The following is an 8,859-nucleotide window of genomic DNA, read 5'->3' as shown; positions in this document are numbered from 1 at the left end:
TTCTTGAAAATCCTAAAGTTCAGGCTTTACTGTGAGAACAGACGACAAGTTTAGGGAGTAAGTTGAATAAAAAAAGGTCTAGACCCTAAATTGAAAAAAAATTGCCTAGTTCAAGCCCTAATTTAAGAACAATTATCAAGTTTTAAGGATTAGCTTAGATTAAAAAAATTTTCAAACCCCAATATGAAAGTAGTTGACAAATTTAGACTCTCAATAATGATTTAACCCTTAGCAAAAATATAAAAAAGAAATACGAGATCAAACTATACTTACGGAATAACAACAGCACCGACAACATCAGGATGAGAAAGAAACAACCCTTCTAGTTCTGCCGGTGCCACCTAATAAATAACCTTATAAATGTGTTTTTTTTTAATAATCCTTATAAATTCATTTTTTTCTAAGCCATCCAGATATTTTATTGAAAAAGAAAAGAAAAAACAAATAAAGCTAGAGATGTTTGAAAACTTTACCTGAAAACCATAACATTTGATAAGCTCTTTTATTCGATCTATAACAAATAATTGTCTTTGTTGATCGAAATAACCTAAATGATCACCAGTATGCAACCACCCTTATTCATTCGTAGCCTTTAGATTGTTAAAATAACCTAACAATAATAATCCACAAATAATGTTGTCAAATTACCTTAATTTATATGTATTAAAGGAAAACCAATTCGTAATTATCATCCATCTTTTATTACACACTCAATAAATACAAAAAATTAATGAAGAAAAGAAAATTTGATGCTTTGATTTCTTTAGGTACAGCCTTCCACTAATGAAATCAAATTAGTTGGTCCCGAAAGACTAGGAATACAAAAGGTTGATATAAGAATCCTAACAATTTCAAATTATTCAACATCTGTGTCATGGTTTGTAACTATAATGTTGTTAGATGGAAGGACGATAAATAGTCATGTATGTCTTGTAATTAAAGTAGTTAACATATTTATTTCAATTTGGATTACATGAGAAGAAGATAAAAAGTGCAAGCTGACGACTGTAATAATGTTAGATAGAAGGACAATGATTGAATTTCTTGTAACAAAAGTTATAAGCAAAGTAGCAAACAATTATTCACGATGCCATTATTGCGTCCCATATGGTTAAAGATCAGGAGACAATATACAATAACTATAAATGCTGAAGTTGGAATATCCAACTGGATTGAACCATGGTTCATTGTAAAGCTTATTACCTAGTGTAATAGTGGGCCCTCGAATGCATATTTCTCCCATCTGATTTGGAGGAAGGGGGTTCATTGTTTGGATTGAATTAGAGGCATTAGAGTCCTGAGAAAGGAGGGCCTTCCTTAGGATTCTCCATTGAAATATTCCCGCAAGCTTCTGCCATACCATATGCCTGCACCATTTTTGTTTTCATTTTAAATCATGATTAGCTCAGGCGCCTCATTTTACACTTTAATAACCCACTTAATTCTACTATGCAACCGAAGACAATACTACAAAATTGTCAAATGCTAAAGAAATATCAATGTCAAGTTATGAAGCGAATTGGACTGTGTGTGTAGCTATAGGACTTATTTATGAATATCTCCCTTTCACACTACTCCATTCGATTTCAAGAGGCAATAAAACAGAATGTGCTACTTAAATTTTATATATATACACATGGGATGAATGTTTAAGGTTTTTAGAATTGGACGGGTGATCGAATTGCTCTAATCACCAATTGGATCGATCGGGCTGTTTAGTTTAATTAAATAAACTATTAAAAATTCATGAAAATATAAAATATTAAAAAATAAAAAAATTTCGATGCAACTAATTAGTTCAATCATTTTTATATCGATCTATATCAGTTCTAAAGAAAACTAGTATAATGCCTTTCTCTGAACTAATACCTCGGTCAGTTTTTGGTCCAACTGGTCTGACCAGTCGATCTGGTTTAATTTAAACAACAATATTAGTGGAAAATATTCCTAGTATTAAATTTTGGGGTCTAATTAAAATTTTCAAAATTTTTAGAGGGTTTAATAAGAATTTCAAAAAATGGGAATCTAATTAAAATTTTAAAAAATTTGGGGCTTATTGACTTTTTTTAAAAAAAAGGGGGGCTTAATTGAAAATTTAAAAAAATTGAAAGGAATATTTAGAATTTTTAAGATTTTTAGGATTTGAACATGTTATATGTGTCATAAATCTATTAAATGGTTTTAATGAGTATGATTGTGAAAATTACCTGAAAATTTTGAACATGGGGCAAAATGTGGGCACATATCTCGATCAAATCTCTGCTCAGTGGGGCTGCAGTAGAGATAATTTGCTTCAACGATGATAAATCATTTGCTTCAACGATGATAAATCATACTTATTGTTCATCATCTGCCATTGCTTTGCCAAAGAAACCATAACCGGAGGCACAACGAACATATGCGTGACCTTGTACTTCTCGATGGCACCCAACACTTTGTCCAGCCCAAACTTGGTCATCGAAACCAATACATTTCCTCTTCTCAATTGTGCCAACGTTAAGACGGAACCAAACCCATGAAACATTGGCAAGAAACACAAACATACACTCCTTCCTTCCATGTACCTGTCTTGATCGGCCGTGAAATTTAAGGTCGAAGCGATGAAATTTTTATGTGTCAGCATCACCCCTTTACTGGTTCCGGTTGTTCCAGATGAGTACATCAATGCCGCCACATCGTTCTGCTGTACATCGTTATTCGAATTCAAAAAATGGTCAGCGTAGTTTTTTATAATATCCGAGTAAAAGGAGACTTTTGGAATAGCTGATGATAAGTTGGGGGAGCTTGATGATTGTAAGAAAACCAATGGAACATTGAACTGGCTAACTTTGCTATAAAGCTGAGGGATTGTGATGATAAGCTTGGGATTGGAATCTTTGACTTGTTTGGATATCTCAGTGAAAGTGAAAGAAGGGTTGGCAGTGGTGGCAATGGCACCAAGAGAGACGATAGCAAGGAAAGATATGGGGAAACGTATTGAGTTGGGGGCAAAGATAAGGACGACATCATGTTTAGCAACGTGAAATTGGTGGCGTAATGCAAAAGCAAGAGATCAAACATGAGCTTTGAGTTGGAGAAAGGTTAGGGTTTCGTTTGAATATTTAGAATCGAGGAGAGCAGTGTGATGAGGGATGGAGAAAGTGGATTGGAATATGAAGGAGGTGAGTGAGAGGTCAGGGCCTGGTGGAAGTGTAGGTTTGGGTTTTTGGATTGAATGAAGAAATTGCCATTGGTGGGGGTGACTTGTTGCTTAAGGAGATAGGAATGGATGCTTGGTTTTGCAGTTTTGGATTATTAAGTTTGTTTGGTTTGGTTGCATTTATGGTTCAAAAATGCACATTTGTTGGCATTAATCGTCTCCAGCTTGTTGAATTGGTCTTCGTCTCGGGTAATCATTTATTAATGTTGATGTTAATGAGTTAACAACTAAATGCTTGTAAATTATAAATCATAATTGTTGAACTAATTTACAATGGATTGCATCAGAAATCTAATGTTGATTGAAGATGATAACAAGGGATGATATATTAAATAAGAAAATTAAGCTCAAATATGATGAGGAGAATAATAGATTAAAGTATAAGAATAAGATAGAAAACCTAAACATACTCATAATAGTAATAGTATTTATTTTAAATTAGATTTTATTTAAATTTTCTGGAAGTTGGATTTTTAGTTTGTTTAATCATATTTTAGGAAGTTGAAGTTTTTAATTTGTTTTAATTTATTATTTTTTGATACAACTAATTGGTTTAATATTGATAGATGTTTCACTTAAAAATAAACTATTATAAAATTGTATATATTATGATAATCTCATCTTGATTTTGAACAAGACTTATCAAGTTTAATTTGATTATATTTAATACAATTTGAATTATTCTTTAATGAATAACATTATTATTTGGTTTTAGATTAGGAAAATATTTTAAATATAAAATGTTAAAATTAATTTTAAATATTCAAACTAAAAATATTGAAAATAATGTTTTAACATTAAATTTAAAATTAGAAGTTTATATGATAATTTTAATGTACTAGTGTAAGTATATGAATTAATTCAACCTTTAACCTAAATTCTCAAAATACTTTTTTAAAATTAAATTTAATCTTTAAGATATTTATATAATTTCTCTTTTACCTTTATTTAAAGTCACAGTGTTCAAGTAATCCATCCACAAAAACATTTTCATTATAATTTAAACTATTTAATTTAATTAATAAAATATATTATTTTCAATTATTTCTTATTTAGATCAAGATTAATTCTATTATCAAACAACAGTAACAAAAAAAAATAGGCATACACAAAATGTAGTATATAAAGAGGTATTACTACAAGAAAGACACATATGAATAATTTATTTGATAACTTAAAATAGCTTTATTATTTAATATACTAATAATCTCATTAATTAATTTGCGTTAATTTTGTAGATATAACAAAAAAATTTAAAGAATAAAAGCATAGATCTGCAATATGTCAATCTCTTAAAAGTTGTACATGTATACATTTTAATATTGTACAATTCTTTAAATTATGATTTGAAATTTTTCTGTTTTTTTAATAATTTATATTTTTAATTGTTTTTAATAATGGTAATGAAAAATATTCGGTACATTGCCAGTAAAATTTTCAGATTTCACAAGCAAGATCAGCGGATTGACAATAGACTTGTCCATGGCCCACCCGAAAGTGAGAGGGTTTGAGTAAAAATATAGGCCTAAAAAATGAGTTTGTGCAAAAAAATAAAGGCCTCGTGTAAGGCTTTTTTTGCTTGAGCCCAACCCGACTCGGCCCAAATATGAAAGCAAAAAAAAGACCTTGCTTTTTTTATTATTTTCTTGTTATTTTTTTCACTATTTTGCTATCATTTTACAATTATGTTACTATTATTTTGTTGTTGTTATTTGGATATTGTATAACTCTTGTTTTATTGTTAATTTTGTTACTATTTTTCACATTTGCTTGTTAAGTTACATTATCTTAGTGTTATTTAAGTATACATATTTTTTTAATTTATTTTTAATTTGTTGGGAAACATTTATTTTAATATTTTTAGTATTTTAATGTATTATATTTTATTTTAAAAATTATATAAAAAATAATATTAAAAAATTAATATGGACGGGCCGGGCTCGAGTTTTAGTATTTTTATCCGGGTCGGACTAGGGTAAAATTTTAGGCTCATTTTTTTTGGGTCAAGCCCCAAATCCTAGCAAACGAGCCTAAATTTTTTGTTGAGCCCGGCCTGGCCCAACCCATGGACACCTTTAATTGAAAAGTATCTTATAAGAGTGTTGACACCATTTTTTTTATGAAAAACGGGGTCGACTTGGGTTTTGGAAAATGAAAACGAAAAATGGGAGTCGCCACCGATCCTTTTTGATGAGGTGTGATCAGATCACCTCGAAAAGTGGTTGTTTTTAATAAACGGTTTGATTTTATTAAAACAACAATTTTGGTCCACGAAATTCAGAAAAACGAGTTCGGGAATCTGTTACGCACGAGGAATGATTAGCACCCTCGACACGCCCAAAATTGGTACCTAGTTGATTACTTAATGTCTTAATATCGAAAATTGAGAACTTTGAAGAATTTTAAAAATACGATCCTTGTATTAAATCGTTGAAAATTTTCGGGAAAAGGGCATATTTCACGTTATTCGAGGAAGAGAATCATATCCAATAAGTTAGGACACAATGTCTCGAATTCTCGATACGCGAATGAGAAATGCTTATTTAAAAGATGTTTAACTATCTTGGATTAAAAAAGGGATCACGACCAGTAAGTTAGGACACGATCCTTTTTAATTCCCGATATCGTTTAAAACTTGAGTTTGAAAAAATTCGTGTAATAAAGTTTAAAAGAACATTCAATTGTTTAAATCAAATGAAGAAATCACAACCCAATACGTTAGGGCACAATTTATCAAAATATTAAACATTGAATATTACATTTATTTCGAAAAATCCTCGTTTCGAGAAAACAACGTGTTACATCCAATGCGTTAGGACACAACGTATTGAATTCTCGATAACGAGCTTTTTATCATTTTAAAAGAGTAGTCTCGATTATTTAAGTTCAACGAAGAAAGTCGGAACCCAATACGTTAGGGCTCGATTCTCTCGAAGATCCAAAATACCGAATATTACTTATATTTTGAAATTTTCCTTTTTTGATAAATCCAGGTAAAAGTAGGTGTAAAATAACAATAATGATGCAATGTAATAAAATGAAACAAATAAACAATAAACAATAAAAATAATCATACGGGCAAAATAACAAATAATAAGAAACTAAAGTAAGAAAATAAACAATAATAGACGTATGAAAAAATGAACAAAATTGACACAATCATAAAAATACAAAGATATATATATATACGTACATATATGTAAGTATATAAGAATTATGAAATATGAAAATATATTTAAGTATGTACAAATACATATATATAAATATATATGAATTAAAATGTATATATTTATACCTATATCTATGTATATATAAAAATATGAAATATAAAATATAAAAAGTATATATTTATAATAAATGAAAAGTATGTACGTAAATCTATATTATAAAATGTATGAACAATTTGAAATTATTAATATTTAAATATTTTAATATAGATAATAATATATAAGATGACAATATATAAATTTAAACCAAATAAATAAATAAATAAATAAAATAAAACTTGAGATAAATACTGGTCAATCTAAAATAGTTTAAAATAAAACAATATACAAAAGAAAATCTTAAACAATAAAAGAAACAGTTTTTTTTAAATATATAAAAAATTTAATGCAAAACAATTTCAAATACATAATAAATATAAAGGCTTAAAACAAATAATGATAAAATAGCATATATAAAAAAAAATTAGACATATTAAGGACGTGGTTGAAACAGAATTAAAAAAACGTGTCTTAAATTGCAAATATATGAAATAGGTGGTAAATGGGCTGAAATAAAAGGCACTGAGGACATGGGGGACCGATTGCGCAATATTCCCCGTCCCGTATGCGCATTGATTTGCGCGGGACCAGATTGGAAAAGACGCGAAATTCTATGGCCGAAATCGAGTAAAATAAAGAGTGCATTGAATGTACCATAGAACTGGAGTGACTAATTGCTGAAAATACCCATTAGGGCAATGCTGCGCAGCCCTCCAAGCCTTCAAACGGCGCCGTTTTACAAATGATATAAATGCTAAAATTTTATTTTTCTTTTCTGCTATTTCATTTTGTGCACAGAACATAAGAAAAATAATAATAATAAAAGGGAGACTCCCTTTTCTCTGCTAGGGTTCCAGACCAGGAACCCCGCCGCCGTCGTGCCTCCATTGCTCGGTGGCCGGAGCCATACGAGGACGCCTCCCACCACCGCTTTGGAGCGCACTCAGAGACCAAGGCTCTGAAAGGGGGAAACGAGGAGAAAACGGAAGGCTTCTACCCCTTCCTTAACCCGCGTTCGGCGACGGCAAAGAGCCGATGACGACGCCGGATTCAGGGGCCGATTCAGGTGAGTTTATTCTTCCCCTTTTCCTCTTTTTTATTTTTATTTTCGTTTAAAAAAATCAAAATTAAAAAATAAAAAAAATAAATACAACCAAAAAAGGAAAGATTACAATCGAAAATCCAGGAAATCACCTTTGATTTGATTTTTTTTGTTTTTACTTCTGTCAATATGTTACAAGAAAGAAAAGAAAAAGAACCCCCAACAGATCTAAAGATCGTTTCAAAAACCGACCCCCCCAAACTTTGTTTTTTTCAGTTTATAAAGCCGAAAATCAATCTCTTTTCTACTGTTTGTTTCTGTTGTCCCTGTTTCTGTCTATTGGCCGTTGTTTTTGTTTATTTTGCAGGTCATGACGAGTCAATCGGGCAGAAACCATTGCCATTTTGGTGCAACCTCGGTGAAGGAGTCGTCATCGGGAGTCGTGTACGCCGAGGGCGCACATGGGGGAGGCTGCGGCGCAAGAGGAGAGGGAACCCTAGGGTTCCCTGGTGTTTGCTTAGTTTTTTGGGCCCCAATGGGCCGCTTAGGGTTTTAAAAAATTGGGTCGTTTTAGCCCAATGTACATAAACTGTTATTTTGGTTTTGTTTTGGGCCCGGGCTAAATTGGGCCTCTACAAAGAGTATAGTAAAATATTTAAAAAATAACTATTTTAAAAAAAGAGATACGTGACAATTTTTTAAGGTTGCTTATGAAAAAAAAAGAGAGTACACTATCAATGTACCAAATATGAACTCAATGATAATTTATATTAATTATATGGGATAAAAACATTTTATTAAATAATAAAATATAAACGCATATGACATGACAAAAAAACTAGTTCTAATAAAATGTTTTTAAATTTTATATAAAATATATTAATCATATTTGATTAAATAAAAATATTTAATAAATAGAATTATATTTGTAAATTTTATTAAAATACTATCTAAATTTCACTAACTAGTAATATTAATAAATTATAATTTTTAATTAATAATCTAAATCTAAAATGTTGTTATATGTGTTATAACCTCCCAACTTGACCTAAACGTTAAGCAAGAATTCAAGAGAATATATCAATCATTGAGATGACTTAGCAGGATTATCAAATTTTTAAAAATAGTTATTTTAAAATATTTATTTAATTTAATAGAAAACTTAGTTTAGATGTCGACTTATTATTCCTTAACGTTATTATTATCTAGCAGCAGAAAGATAGTATTTACTTATGTTTTATTAAAAGCGAGATTCTTGCATAATCAATTATTAATAATAATTTAGTAATCTAATTAAAAATTAAGATTAAATGTCATGTAGAATTAAGCAAATCTAAGTCCTAAATCCAATG

General features: G+C 30.0%; 1 pseudogene; it reads right to left on the bottom strand.

The window, feature by feature from the left end:
* Positions 1–964: 964 nt before the first annotated feature.
* LOC105797716 (probable CoA ligase CCL10) lies at positions 965–3,230 on the bottom strand (annotated as a pseudogene).
* Positions 3,231–8,859: the final 5,629 nt, after the last annotated feature.

The sequence above is a fragment of the Gossypium raimondii genome, chromosome 9 (assembly GCF_025698545.1).
Source record: "Gossypium raimondii isolate GPD5lz chromosome 9, ASM2569854v1, whole genome shotgun sequence".
NCBI lineage: Eukaryota > Viridiplantae > Streptophyta > Magnoliopsida > Malvales > Malvaceae > Gossypium > Gossypium raimondii.
Note: the sequence above shows the minus strand (reverse complement) of the source record. Positions and strands in the feature narration are given on the sequence as shown.